The sequence below is a fragment of the Neofelis nebulosa genome, chromosome 3 (assembly GCF_028018385.1).
Source record: "Neofelis nebulosa isolate mNeoNeb1 chromosome 3, mNeoNeb1.pri, whole genome shotgun sequence".
NCBI classification, from domain to species: domain Eukaryota; kingdom Metazoa; phylum Chordata; class Mammalia; order Carnivora; family Felidae; genus Neofelis; species Neofelis nebulosa.
In genome coordinates, this window is record NC_080784.1 from 157495349 (window position 1) to 157511381 (window position 16033).

General features: G+C 42.0%; 1 protein-coding gene across 33 annotated transcripts in view; it reads right to left on the minus strand.

Moving 5' to 3' along the window:
* Positions 1 to 14708, minus strand: part of ADGRL3 (adhesion G protein-coupled receptor L3) — an 829205-nt gene extending 814497 nt beyond the window's left edge. For 12 of the 33 annotated variants that reach the window (XM_058722447.1, XM_058722445.1, XM_058722444.1 and 9 more), the window contains exon 1: positions 14266 to 14704. The gene's annotated coding sequence lies outside the window, so the exon portion shown is untranslated. Of the gene's footprint in view, positions 1 to 13791; positions 14101 to 14265 lie in introns of those variants that run through there. The other 21 variants (XM_058722441.1, XM_058722432.1, XM_058722430.1 and 18 more) reach the window with 4 other exon arrangements.
* Positions 14709 to 16033: the final 1325 nt, after the last annotated feature.

The following is a 16033-nucleotide window of genomic DNA, read 5'->3' on the forward strand; positions in this document are numbered from 1 at the left end:
ATCCCATATCAAATCTTAAAATGATTTATTGCTAAAAATTAGCATCCTTAATATAGAGAAATTTGAGATAATATTCTTAGAGTCCTTAACATTTTTAAAGAATGTAAAATATCTTCATTACGTCCAATTCTTTTTAAACCATCACAACTAGAATGTCTAACATTTTACTGTTTTACAATATACTATTATCGCATGCAATCTTGCGCTTCAGCCCTTTAAGGATGTAAGGCGAAAATTCTTAAAAAACCAGGGCTCCTGGGCGAGTGGTCAGTTAAGCGCCTAACTCTTGATATGAGCTCAGGTTATGATCTCGTGGTTCATGAGATCCAGCCTGTGCTGTTAGCTCAGAACCTGCTTTGAGACACTCTTGTGCTACCTCTCTCTCTGCCCCTCCCCCACTCAGGCGCTCTCTCCCTCTCAAAATAAATAAATATTTTTTTTTTTAAAAGAAAGAAAATTCTTAAAAAAATACAACTACCTATAATGTTTTCTGAAATAGCAACTTGCAAGCACAGGTATTCTAATGAACTTTATACCATTTTATTTTACCTCGTGGATGTTTCTCATAAGAAAGAGCCCCTAGGCCTATCCACAATTTACAAATGAAACAGACCAAAAGAAGTTATGGGACCAGTGTGATCCAACTACACACTGACTCCTCCATGCCTAAAATCAGAAATGAGGACACTCAAGTGCAGGACCGAGAAATTCCTTACTAACAGCAGCATATGTTATAAACCAGTCATGTCACTTTAGACAGGTCACTTCAATCCTTGACAACTTAATGTCTTTTAACTTTTACTTTATGGTCGTAAAGACACTTAACATGAGATCTACCCTGTTAACAGGTTAACTGTACGATACAATATTGTTGCTATAGTTAACAATATTGTAGCAGATCTCTAGAATTTCCTCATCTTACATAACTAAAACCTTACGCCCACTAATTACCAAATGGGGAGTTGCTAATCAACAGCCATTTAATATTTACTTTCAGGAAATAAAGTGTGCTACGGTGTACTTTTTAAGATTCTTTCTATGCCTTTATGATTTCATATGCAGGTACAGAGCAATTTACAGTGGTACTTGAATTTATCTTGGAACGGTAACTTCAAAAACTGCTTTCATGTTCAATTGTTTCTTCTAGGTCCATAAAGCACATTCATGCAGTTATACGTTCACTTATTTGTCAAGCTTTAAACTCTGTCCTATAAATATGTTCTGGAGCAGATTTAAAGACATTATAGAAAGTGAAGTAAGAATTGGTTACCAATCTCACCGCTAGAAATATACCTTATATTTACATCTTTAAGACTGGAAGCAGAAGTCACACAGATGCTATTTAAAGTACAACTGTTCCTCCCTTTGACCAAAGGGTGAATTACTAAAATCAAACTCAACAGGTACTGTCATGACTATAAAAATTATTAAAAGTTGAATTACACACCTGCTGGTTTCCTCTTCCATTTTACTTAGAGCCTCTGAACACCTCACATTTTGTACCCCACTCTTATTCTTATGGATAGGTCTCTAATTGAACTTACACCTGGCAAAATCTGAGTGCATGTTTACTAATGACGAGCCACATTGTACTGCTTAGTTACTTTTCTGTACTGACCTCTTTCTCTTTTTATGGACAACCTTCATTTACTTTACATGTGGTTTCTGACAATTTACTTCTACTTTTTCCGCTTAAATTTTAAAATAGTCCAAACCAAGCCCACCACTGTTCTTGTTCCGTATGGGTTTGGAAAAGGACAGCTTTGTCAAGTTGATGTTTTAGATGAACTCAAGAGATAAGAGGTCTATTCAGAGCAGAGAACAAAACTAAGAAAGTTTATGAGGACATAAATTGGATGGTGTACTTCTTAATTCTTCATAAATCAGTTTCATTATACTGTTTTGTTTTAATATTATGTTAAATTCAAAGACATTAGGCACGGTCCTATTAAAATGTTAATGGCCAGTAAATTTCATTATTTTATTCATATTTTACTGACCCCAGCTTTTACACATTGATAGACATGAGTTAGTAATTCTTACGAACTACCGAACACAAGTTGCTAACTTTACTTAGTGTATAATAACCTAGAGTTAGTAGCTACTAACTATACACAACCGAGAGTTAACAATTCTTAAGAAAGAATGTCCAGAAAGTTAGGAGGACCACTTATGCACAGACAACAACCATGCATGTGGATCACTGTAACCAAGCAGTAAAAGTCAGACAGTAATTATTTACTCTTTGTCCTAGTAATTGCATTTCAAGGAATCTGTGCTATAGAAATCATCAGAAAATGAGCCAAGCTTAACATTACTTGTCCTAGCAAAATATGACAACCCACATGAATACAGAAATGTTTAAATAAATCAGTGTATCACACTATGAAATATTAAAAATTATGCTTTCAAAAAAAGGAATGGCATTGGGAAATTAGAGAAAATTATATAAACAGTATATATAGGTGAACCTCAATTCTACTAAAACAAACATGCATACGCATAAAGTATAGATAATATATAGATATAATATGTGGATAATCAAGCTAAAATATGTGTGAAATAATCTCTGTGAACATTGAGATATACCACTATGATATATTGGGTGATTTCTATTTTGACTTTATGTATCTCCATATTTCACAAGTATTCAACATGAGCAAGTACTATAATCAGGGAAAAAAACTTTTTAAAATATGATTGTTCAGAATTTAGAATGAGCTGCATTGGGAAGAATGAATGGAAATCAAAATTCACCTATTATGGGCACCCAAGTAGAATCAAAAGAGCACACATACATGATGAACACTTGGATAATACCAAAATTCCAGAATAGCATCCACCATGCTAAGACAGAGTAGCAGGAAAGGAAGTTAACACAGCCAGATAACTGAAACAAAGCAGACAGACGACCATCCTCTGACATTGATACCGTGTCCCTGATACATACAGTTCATTCATTTGTAATAAAGTAGGTTAATTTGTCAGTTACAAACCTAATGCTTTCTTTCATACCCCAATACTTTTGTGTTGTTGCTCCGTATCAACACTCCCTATATTTAAGGAAGAAAATGCACATACACACCACTGTAATCTATCATCCACTATTCAAAAAAAATTTTGAAAAAATGTCTCTTCAGAGGCTCTATGCAAATTTCATTTCTGAACACGACTGTCTGCAGCCCAGCAGGCTATTTCACCATGATAAGATCACACATTTAATCAAATGCACACCAAAAAAGAAATACCCACAAAGTTTGCTTAATAATGTCAAATTAGAAAAATACAATGTTGACAGCCTACTAATTTTTAGTACTGTTTCTTCTTCTAGGATATGCAACAATATGAAGTCACATGGGAGTTCTTCTAATTAAGTTTATACTAATCTTTTAAAATTCTCCCAAATTATCTTCATATATTACTATTTATATTGAGTTGGAAGTTAAAAATGGAAAGTCAATACAATTTTCCATTTTGAATAAAGACAAAAAAAATGCTAAAATTAGAAGGTTTCCCAACTTCTACAAATAATACTTCTAAAGCATCATTTCATTTGAGCCGGTCAAGTGTCTGCATTAAATACTACCCAAACTCTAGTTTTTGTAATAATGGATCCATTATTTTCAATAATGCCTGTCATGTGAATAACATTATTATTAGATAGGTTGAAGCATATTTTCACTGCATTCTTTAGACACCTAATAAAGTTATCCTAACTCAATTATCTGAAATGTCTTACTTTACATGCTTTTGAATATTCTGCTCTAAACATAAGGTTTACTTGACTAAACATATATTCCCATGGGTAATATGTCATAATGAGTATACTATCAAGTGTAAAATAATTAGATGTCTCAATGGGTGGATTCATAGCTCCAAACTCATCTTTTCTGTTTTTACTTCTTTTTGTAATTCTTTACTTATTTTTGAGAAAATGAACTATGCACAGAGGAGGCCCAGAGACAGAGGGAGAGAAAGAATCCCAAGAAGGCTCCATGCTGTCAGCATGGAGCCCTATGTGGGGCTCAAACCCATGAAGCATAAGATTATAACCTGAACTGAAAGCAACAGTCAGATATTCAACAGACTGAGCTACCTGGGTGCCCCTCTGCTTTCATTTCTATCTGCATTTCTTTTATGCTGTATTTTTTTTAAGTTTGTTTATTTGCTTGTTTTCGGGAGAGAAAGAGAGAGCATGAGCGGGGAGAGGGGCAGATAGAGAGGAGAGAGAGAATCTCAAGCAGGCTACACACTGTTAGCGCTGAGCCTGATGAAGGGCTCTATCTCATGAAACCGTGAAATCATGACCTGAGCCAAAATCAAGAGTTGGATGCTTAACCAACTGAGCCACCCAGGTGCCCCTACACTGTATTTATTCCCATGCCATAAGTTTTTGTTTCTTCAGTTTCTTCTGGAACAATTTTTTCTCCATGTAGTTTAGAAAAAAAAATTTTTTTTCCGTTTCAGTAAGGGCCATTTTACTGTGGCTGGTGGAGCTCATACATAAGATAATTCAACCATGAGTTCTGTGTCCGATGGCACATCTTGGGAGCTCTATTCACCTGGATATGCTCAATGCCTCAATAATTTACATTTAAACCTGCACCTACATTAAGGTCAGTATTCCTCTGCATTTTGAAGCATGTGTAGCAAAAATCCAGCACTCTATGTACCACCAAACTGGTATCCAGTGCCCCTGTTTGAAATTGTATAATGGTAACTCTACCATCATAGGACAGACCAGCATATGTTAAGTAAAGTCACATCTTTCAAATATTTGGTGGCTTTTCAGATATACATAGACTTGACAACTCAGGCAGTTTCACAGGTGTCCTTGAACCTGTAGACTCGAATCCCCCGATTTGCATGTGTTTGTTGAGTTTTCTAGGTCAAGTAAGTAGGGAAGCATTTTCCACAATCACCCTGGCCACTTACAGGAAGAGAATAAAAACCATTTTTAAAGGTTTTCTTAACCAATTGTCCTAATGTTTAATCTGTCTCAGTTAACAACAGATCACTGCAGTGGACATTTGGGTTTTAACTGACTTTTTCGGTGCACAAAATCCCTCTCTTAACTGAGTCTTTCCTTCTTCAAGCAAATTATATATTTGTCCGTAGAGGACCTACACCACCTTACTGACTCCACTAATCTGGTGACAGTAGATTGATCTAAACTTGATATGTACCTGAAACTGTGGTCAAAGGGAAAGGAGCCAGTGGGCAGAGAGAAGGAAACACAGTAGCTTGGGTAGGGGTATGCAGCTGGAGCAGAATCCTAGTGGTACTCAAGGTACTATTTTTTTTTTCTAATGTCTACATAAGCCTTCATTCTTCCCTAAGATTCTTTAGGTAAGAAACACAATAACCTCCCAATAAATTAATCATTTCAGCCTAAAGCTAGCTGGAGGTCTCATTGCAATTAAAAGAGAAATAATGAATACATTCATTTTACTAAATCTTGTATGTTGAATTTAGGTCCATAGGACAACTGACATGTGATAAAATATGCAGCATTCTGGAATGACTTTAAGAATATCTAACTGTCATACATAGAAATTTGTTGAAAATTAAAGTGAACTTTAACTGGAACTCAAAAAAATGTGTATTACTTTAAAAGAAAACAGTGTCTGAGCTGTTCTTCCAAAGTCAACTACAGTCAATAATATGATTAAACCTCAATAAACAAATTCAACGGAACAGTTAAAGCCAATATAAAGTAGAAAGTCTATAGATACATACATGCCTCACGTTAACACAAAACTATTTCTCAATAGACTCTTTGTCCACTCCTTGAAGTCATGATCAGTATTCTGAGTCAAGGTTCAAACAACAACCATCGGTCATTGACAAATCAAGAACATTGAAAATTTGAAGAGAACAGAAGACATAAACATAAACCAGCTGAGCCCTTCCACTCTTGCCAGCAATAAAATCTCAGACAAAAAGATGACCATCAGTCAAGACCATTTACTCTTATTCAAAAGTATTTGGAAGAGCTTTGAGGAAAGGAAAAGGGGAAAAAACAAAACAAAATAGAACAAAACAAAACAAGAGACTGTTGAAAAACTTCTTACAGGGTCAGCTGTCAATGGAATGCATTTTAGTATTCAGGTTACCCACCCATGCAGAACATCAAAAACTGGGCTTGAGTCTCTCCCCTATTCTCACAGGCTCAGGCTACTGTGGAGCCACTGGGGCTGTCCTGAATAGTAACACACTCTGCCTCTGCGGGACACATAAACACCAACACAAGCTGATCAAACAGAAGGGGGTGTCGTTTCTACTTGGCTTTCGTTTTCTCGAGTCATACTTTACAACACTTGATTCTGGTACAATTTAGCCACTCAGCTGTCCAACGCTCAGCTTATTTTTTCATTCATTTTCACCACCTACCATGTTGTGGTACACTCTTTCCGCTTTAACAAAAATGCTGGATAATTGTAGGTAGGAGTCACACACCTTAATAACGTCTTTTATTGGCAACTGTCACTGACATACAGATGTTATTTCTAAAATGTGGACTTATTTATGACCCTTTCAATATTTCAGGTCTCTAAAGCAATTTTGGGATGTGAATTTTAAGGGTCCGTCTGCATTTATAGCAATCTTCTGAGGACATGAACTTTAGGATTATAAACCTCTTAAATTTATAGAAATCTTTAAATCTTGGAAGTTGATGATGACTTTATTTGGTTACCACATTGTAGAAAATCCTGATGCAGTTAAAGCTTAAAGAGCTGCTGATGCCATGAGAAAAGATGATCAGGAGTTTAATTTAAAATGTCTTAAGTTAAATTGCTACTTTCATTTTATACATGATTTAAAGTCAATCTTCAGGCACAGCACTTGGTGGCTGTCAAAAATATTTTCCTATCAGGATTATATGATTTTTGGTGGGGAATTAGTAGCAGAGCATAACATTTTAAGATTAGGAGGAAAAACTAAAAAATAGGTACTGAACAAAAGGTTAAGAAAGGAGAGAAGGAAAGAACATGGGAAAGCCAAGAAGATCCCTGAAACCTTTCTCAACTGCTTAAGAAAATGCTATTGATTTTCATAGTTCATCGAGAACGCTTCAATTAAAAAAAATGTTATCTGATTTAGCTAAATTTTCTTACTAATGGCACTTAAGGACATTTCTAATAATACTGTAACTAACAGTATCAGGTACCATTCATTAAGTGCTCATACTGTCAGGTATTTTTCTGTTTACTTCCTATTCCCCTCCCCAGATCAGCAATGTAGCTTTTATTACCTGTATTTTACAGATAGAGATGATAGAGCTAGAAAATTGTGGAAAGGGGATTGTATTCAAGTGCCTCTCATTCCAAAGGCCATTTCTGAGAAGTTCATAATTAGGGACAGTGCCCAGCTATGCCCATCTAAGGAATATAACTTAGTTTCTACAACACTTGTCAGCATTAACCAAAGTGGAAAAGACAAGTACTGTAACACTAATTTCATAGTGGCAGGCCTAGGTCAGAAATTAAACCAGCCACGGAATATATTCCCCCCAAATGTACTTAATTTATAAATAATAGATCTCTAAAGCTTTTGCATAGATGTCGATGTGTCATTCAAAAGTATTACAGTTCACCAGTCAAACTTTAGCATCTAGTAAAACTAATCTCTATGTGGAGCCTCCCTTACTCATTGGGCATATTACCATTCACAAACAAACTGAGTTACATTAGATAATTACCCCAAAAATCGTTTTCACTGAAAATGGCCTGTTGTGATGCTTGGATAGTGATTAACAGACTAAAAGTGCAGTGAGTCGTCTTGATATCACTTCAGAAAAGTGATTTCCTCCCTAATAATTCCCAAGATACATAAATATTCAATTAGGGTCTTTGAAATCTAGTTTTAATTGGGTATTCATTCTCTACCCAACTTCAAACTTAGCCTAAGCCAAGAAAGGTGTTTTATTAGTTCTTACTATAAGTAAAAAAAAAACAAAAAACAAAAAAAAAAACCACACAAACAAAAACAGAACTTTTCATGACTTTTAAAGTGGGAGGGTAAAATAAAGCCAAGATTATGTTTTATATGAAATTTTCAAATTTAAGAGCACTTAACAGACATACTCTAAAGCAATGAGGTGAAACATAACTGCATATCTGAATCACATGGGGAGTTGATTAAAGTTTTCTGGGACCCTTCTGAGACTCAGCAAATATAGTAATAATGACAGCAGCATATAGTTGCATCTCCATTATTATGTGCCTGGAACTCTTTTAAGCACTTTGCATATATTTTCCCTTTAAATCTTCACAACAAGCAATGAATCAGGAACAACTGTTATGACCAATTAAAACATATCAGAAAACGGGGCACTTGGGTGGCTCAGTTGGCTAAGCGTCCGGCTTTTGATCTCTGCTCAGGTGATGATACCAGGGTTCATAAGACTGAACCCCACACTGGGCTCTGCACTAATGGTGCAGAACTTGCTTGGGATTCTCTCTCTCTCTCTCTCTCTCTCTCTCTCTCTCTCTCTCTCTCTCTGCCCCTCCCACTCAGATGCTCTTGCACTCTCTCTCAAAGTAAACATTAAAAAACATATCAGGAAATTGAGGCATAGAGAGATCCAGTATCTGACCCAAAGCCAAGTAAGTTATCAAACCTAGGCAAAGACACCACAGAGTCCCTTCTCTTCACCACCACACCATTCTGTCTCTCCAGATATCAGAATATCCAGACCCAGGGCCCAGATTTTAAGTATTCCCAGTAACTCTTCTGCTACTGTCAGCAAATCAGGCTGGAGACCTGCATCTTTAAAATTTCTATTTCAGTAACTGGGAACCAAAAAATGAGAAACAATCTTTCTACACTGGAAAGAGAATACTGAAAATGTCAAATAATAAAACATCCAACCTACTTGTGTCTTTTTAAAGTTTGAACAGTCTACTTATTTTTTCTTATCCTAGATGACTCCTTATATGGTCAGATGAAGAGACACTTGTAAGGACAAGGAGACAGATCTTGCAAAAGCCAACACCAGTGGTTCTTAGACCTTCCAGTCCCAGGGCCTTTTCACATGCTTAAAAACTGATGACCTAAAGCAACTTGATTGTGTTGATTATAGCTATCAATATTTATGTACTAATAGGTAAACTGAGAAAAATTTAAAACATAAGAATACACAAGCACACATGACATATGCTATCAGAGCAACGATGTCATCACAGATCATGTGCCTTCTGGAAAACTCCATGGTACACTTGTAAAAGTATGAGAGTAAGGGGCGCCTGGGTGGCTCAGTCCGTTAAGCCTCCAACTCTTGATTTTGGCTCAGGTCATCATCTCATGTTTGTGAGACTGAGCCCCACATGGGGCTCTGTGCTGAGCATGGAGCCTACTTAAGACTCTCTCTCTCTCTCCATCTTCCTCTCTCCCACCTCTCTCTCTCTCTCTCTCTCTCTCTCTCTCAAAAAAAAAAAGTATAAGAGTAAAGGCAAATAACATCATAGCATTGTTACAAAAATGTTTTCTTTTTCCATTTCTTTTTACATACTCTGAAGAGAGCTTTTCCTGAACCTGCTCTACAAAATAACTGACCCACAAGTTTTACCAGAAAGAAATATTCAGTTGGGGGATTTAATTTTCCATCTCTGAGATAAGTTTCACAAAAAACAGAATTACCACCAATATTATTCCATTTAGATTCTTCAGTAATATGGACCAAATGGTAACTTCTTCAAATGTGTACATACAATCACTCTGATAAAGAAATTCATTAATACTAGAACTAAATTCTTGTTTTAAATGTCAGTAAGACATAAGCAAGACATAAATTATTAGGATCTACAGAATCTTCTATGATCAAATGTAGAAAGAACTCTCCTTCTTCCACCCGTGCCCTAAAACAAATGGAGAATCACAATTAATTCTGGGTAGATGGCTAATTTTTAATGTATTTGTTACTGCATGAGCACACTTCATAATTCTAAGAAAAAAGTTATAATGGCCACTTATGCAGTTGAATTAATTTTATAGGGCCACACAGATAGTCAGCATGACATTAAAGAGTTTTGAAGGGATATATGCACATCTTAGGACTCATAAACGCTATCTAGAGGCATGCTCACACCACTTTTTCAAACTGGCCAATAAGCAGCAATACCAAAATCACAATGAATGAAAAATCTGGATTTCTCTCCCCATTGATCAACAACAACAACGACAACAACAACACACACACACACACACACACAAATGGAGACAACAACGGGGAAATGTCAGGAGGACCTTACTTGCATTTGAATGTTCTACTTTATATTTTATTATAAAATAGACTTTCTATAAAGAAATTCATTTGCATTAAAGAAAGGACATAAATGCAATAATAATCTAAGTGTAAATATGTCCTTCAATGTAAACAAAAGCTAAATTACAATACAGCCTCTGTCTTCAGGGTTTCTCCCTATGTGAGCAAATTCATATTTGAATGTAATGCAAATCTAAGAAATCCAAGGGAAAACAGCCATTTGCAAAACTTAAGATCACCTCCCTCTAATTCCAACTGCTCTAGCCATCCATACCATGCTAAATTAAGGCTGCACATTTCTCAAAAATTGCTCTTTGTTCCTAAATACAAAAATCAATTAAGTTTTCCTTACTGATTTCTGGGCAAAAATGCCCCCCTTCTAACAGTCACTGTCACTCTTGCTTGGCAACCCTTTTCAGGGAGAGTTTCAAGCAGCAGGTAAAGTGGTCCAAATGAAATCTGAAGAACAATTCAGTTTAGCATTGTATTATTTGACTAACTTCAACCTTTTTGCTTTTATAACATGTTTAAATCTCCTACTTCGGATTTCCTAGGCTACATACAGCTCACCAAAGAATCAAAGACAAATCAACACCATAAAAAATTTGCCTTTCTTAATTACTAGAAACAATGCCAGCCACAGTAGCTGGAGCCAGTATGTCTCACACTTGCTATTATTCCCTGTGGAAAGGAATATTTAAATCTCCAAACTGTAAGAAGATCATTAAGAAAACCTTCCATTCATGTTTTTGAGGAGAGCTCTCACTCTGAAGGATAATCACACCAAGCCACTTAAAATGAGACATCAAAAGCATTTACCCATCAGGCAAATCACATGCTGGTTTATCACTCTTCAGGCCAGGGATGCCTGATACAGCCTAACAGGTCAAACTAAAATATTTAAATAGTTCACATAAACCTTTATACTGATCTTTCCTCCCACCCAAGTGTATAGAAATAGTCTAGGCCACCATACACACCAATGGAGCAGATTATTGAATATTTAGTGACATGAAAGTGCTATGGAATGGCCTTCCACCACTTTGACACATTCACCTTCAGCTAAAGACAGCACAATACACTGACAGACTAGGTTCTAATGACATCAGGACCTGTGGAATGTATGACTGCTAGCAAAAGCAGGCTGCTAGGAAACAAAGAACAGATCTGATCAAATCTTCTAGTGTAAGGGCTGGGAATCATTACGATTAGATCTTCTGAAATGACAGGACAAGTGTCCCTTAATCTTCAGAAATATTTACAAGTGTAAAGACTTTAACACATATCCCCTAGAAATCAAACAAATGTATGAAGCTAGAGCCTCATAAATTAAATCACAATTCTCTAAGTTTTCTATGAATATGACGGCCACTAGCAATCGTGCATAAAAACAGAACTTAATCAGAATCAGGCATCAGTGATTCTTTATTCCTTTTTTTTTTCTTTTTTGCAAAAGCCTAAGCTTTTTCAAGAAGTCAAGATCAAAAGAAAGAAAGAAAAAGAAAGAAAGAAAGAAAGAAAGAAAGAAAGAAAGAAAGAAAGAAAGAGAGAGAGAAAGGAAGGAAGGAAGGAAGGAAGGAAGGAAGGAAGGAAGGAAGGAAGGAAGGAAGGAAGGAAGGAAGGAAGGAGAAAGAAAGAATTAGAGTACCTGGAAAATAAGTACCTTTTTACATGCTTACAGTGCTATACTTTTAAAAACAAAATAGAACACAGTCATTTGTACCAAACACCAAAGCAGTCGGAGCTGATCCACAACTAAGGAATTTAGTAGCTTTTCATTACTGAAACTGAAAAGCAGGTTAGCTTTTTAACTTTTTAAAAACCATTCATCTTTGTACATTTTTAACCCTTGCTTTGGTGACAAAAAAAAAAAAAAAAGAGGGAAACAAAGCTGAGAGATATTTCAACACAAATATCCTTTTAGCTCCTACACAAATTATCTGGAAACCTCTTGGTGATGCTATAAAAGAACTGACAATTCTGTCTGTAATCCACGAACAGACAACTTGGGCGCCAGAACTCCGGGTCATTTGGTACCATTACAGACTGAAAAACAAACCAGGGAAATCTAGCTAAATTCTGTTTAATCTCACAGGGAAATGAAGAGCATTCTGCAAGTGAAAAATTACTAAAGTGTGCCTTTGTAGATTCTACAACGCCATTCTTTAACTAGTGTTGATAGCCCATATGACACTAAATTAGCAGACCGCCTATTTACTTCAGAGCAAAACCCAGAAGGCAGTTTTTCCTTCCTGCCAGAGTCTATGCGTCTCCTCATTTCCCCAGCAGCTGGCTGGAAGGATGTAAAATCAGAGGTGCAAGAAGGCTTATACTTCCTAATGAGTAATCCACCCAGGAAAGTAAACACAACAGACACCAGCAGGTTCGCCTGTAAAGGAGACTGTGGCAGGGGTGCTTACACGGTTGTTTACAATGTGCCCCAACTACCGCAGGCAGGGTCACACACAGGCACAGGGAGGAGACACCCAGAGGTGGCTCACACACCTCCAGTTCGCCCAATTTCTGGGATATCTCTGGCCGTAAATAAAGCAGCGTGGGTTTCTATCAGACTGAGGGAAGTGATCAGAGAATTACAGGAACTAGGGTTGTGCTGGCTTGACTCGGCTATGTGAATGTGCCCCGGAGATGACTATTCTATCCCTTGGTCCTCATCAGGGCCAATCTGGGGTGCGTAGAGCGCTGCACCAGAGACTCACGCGCGCCACGCATCTCGCGGAGGTGCTCCTCACGGGGGCAGAGGGGACACCGTGTGGCTTCCTCGCAACCCCTGTGGGGCCTCGCGGCCTCCTCAAACCAGATTTTCGAGTTAAGCGGATCCCAGGCGATTTCGATAAGCAAGATCAGCTCAACTAGCATCGGCTCTGCCATCCCCACAAATACCTCCGGCCATCCCCAGAGCGCGCAGGAACGCGCGCACACTGTCACGCACACGCCGACCCCACCGCCAACTGACCCTGGTAGCAGAGGTCGCCCCCACCCCTGGAACACACACCCACCTATAAGTGGGGGCCTGGCACGCTCAGCCCTTGAGCTCCGGCGGGGGACCAGTAGCGGGGGCGCGGAGGCACCTACGTTCCCCAGAGCCGGAGCGTCCCCTTCTCCCGCTGGAGGCTCCGGGTCGCCCGCCCTCCTACCTGTAACCCAGCCGACCGCGGACACCAGTGCTCTTTCCACCCCGCCCTGGCATCCCCGGTGCCCCGATTCGTGCAACGCCGTCCCCCGCCCCGTGCCCACTCCCAACACCGCGCCGCCCCGGGCCACCCACGAAAGTAGCAGCGTTTTCCAACCAAAACCTCCTAACAAAGCCTGGGCAAGCAGCTCTAAACCAAACTGCCGTGAAGGGGACACCACGGGCGGGGTACGGAAAGGCAGCGCAGCTCTGCCACTCAGGGGCGCGACCTGGGCAACCGCGGCCACCATGGATGCTCCAGACGGGCATCTAGGAAGGATCGCGGTGAGCTCGCCGCCCCTCAGTCCCCATCACCCCAGAGCGCAGCTCTCACCCGGTCCCTGTCTGCTCTCCAGCCCGCTCCCGCCTCCAGCGGCACCAGCTCTGGGTCAGCGGAGAGAAGGCGCCCTCTGGTCTGCTTTCAGCCCCTACCAAGGGATGACACTGGGGTGAGAGTGGAGGGAGAATTCCCGGGGTGGAAATTCCAGTTCCTACTCGCAGCGTGTCGGACTGCGAATGCGCCGGGTCTGCTCTCCCCTTCATCCCTCTCCTCCGCCAAATCGCCCAGTTGCTGGAAGAACTCGAACCCGTGCCAAACCCCAGCGCCCACCAGCCAGGAGGCTCCCTTTCCCGCCCCGCATCACGATCGGATGAGTGTGCGTGCGGGCGAGTGTGTGAGGGCGACTGTGTGAGTGGGTGGGTGAGTGTGCGTGAATCCCGCACCCCCTCGGTTGCCCGCCCCGCGGACGCCGCCGCCTGCGCCGGGCCAGGGCCACCACTATTAGGAAGAGTGAGAAGAATAAATTACCTTTCGTAACCGCCGGTCCCTGAGATCGTCCCATCAGTTGCTCAACAACCTGCAGCCGAGTGCAGTTTCCACAATCCAGCCATGGAGCCCGGGGCAAAAGACCGGCCGGCCCCGGAGAAGACACCCCCACCACACGCCGCAAGGAATAACCACAGCGCAGAGAAAGCAGCAGGAGGGTGGAGACCCCAGCCAAAGAAACAACAACAAAAAGTCTCTCCTTCCCCCTTGCTTCTGCTACACAGCCACGGAGAAAGGGGAAGGGGGAGAAAAAGAACCAAAGATTTGTCTTCCTGTACGTTGTCTCGCTTCAAACACACCGAGGGGGTAAAAACGGAGCAAAGAGAGAGCAAGGTTCAAATGTCTCTCCCAGTCCACAGTTGCACAACTTCGGAGTCGGGCTCCGTCTCCAGCAGCGGCCGAGAGACCCAAGCGGCAGCTATTAACATGCGGCAGTCATAGCTGGGGCTGCTTCTCCTCCCGCTGCTGCTGCCGCCGCTGCCGCTGCTGCTGCCGCCGCCGCTCAAGAAAAGACGCTGCTGGAGAGACCAAAAATCTTCCACCATCCCCCCAGCCGATCTTTATATCCAGTTCTCCCACCCCACCCCCCTTCTCTTTCTTTTTCTTCTTCTTCCTCGTCCTCCCCTTTCCGCTTGGGAAAGGGAGCAGTGGAATAGGTAGGGGGAGCCGCGACAGCCAGGGGTGGCTTCTTCTCCGCCAAACCCTCCTCCTTCTCCCGAGGTTTTCTCCCCGCGGAGGGTCTCCTCTGGCGCCCGCAACCTGCGCCGAGAGCCGGAGCGAGGGCCACGCAAACTCCTTCCCGAGTGCACGGTGGGGGCGCGCGGGCGGAGCGGGCGCCCGGCTGCCGAGGGCTGCGTCCCGGGGGTCGCGGAGCCCGGAGCCCGGGGGGTGGCAGATTAGCTCGCCGGCCGGGCCGGGCAGCTGCGGGCATGTGGGAGCTTCATCGCGCGGCCCCGAGCTCCGCGCCGCCGCCGCCGCCGCCTCTTCGGTTCTTTCTCTTCTTCGACTCTCCGAGAGCGAGCAAGGCTCTGGCGCTCTCCACACACGCACACTCACACACGCGCACACACGAGCGAGCTCCTGCCAAAGCAAACCGTGCAATCCGCGCGCGCGCACACCCGGAGAAAGAGGACGGAGGCAAAAAAAAAAAAAAAAGAGAGAAGAAAGAAAGGGGAGGGGGCGAGTCACAGGCGGCGGCAGCGGCAGCTGTCGGAGCGGAGGCAACGAGCAGTCCGGGGAAAACCAGCAGCGGCAGCGGCGGCGCCCACCCGGACCAGCGGCAGCATCTGCATCCCCGCTCCCGGGAACTGGGGCGAGCGGTGCCGGGCGAGCAGGAGACCCGGCGACGCGCCGAGAGCGGGTCGGAGCGCGGGCGCGCCGGGGCCGTGCAGCCTGCGCGCGGCGGACGCAGCCGGGGCCCGAGCCGAGGCCAGAATGAGCCGCGGGCTGGCGAGCGCCAAGAGCGCCGAGAGCTGGGGAGGGGGCTCGCGCGGGGGGAAGGGGGTGGCAGGTAAAACCCGGATCTGGAGTGCGCTCGGGCTCCGCCGCGCGGACTCCACCTAGCAGCTCGGCAAACGCTTGGAGGTGGGAATGAGAGGGCTGCTACAAGAGGCTTCCCTTTCAGGGTTTGTCAAACAAAGGGTACATCTCCTCCCGGCTTTGAGGCACGCTTCTACCTCAGCCCCTCTCTCTCTGCCTCTCTTTCTGTCTCTGTCCCTCCCCTCTCGCACTCTCGCCCCTCTTCTTTTCC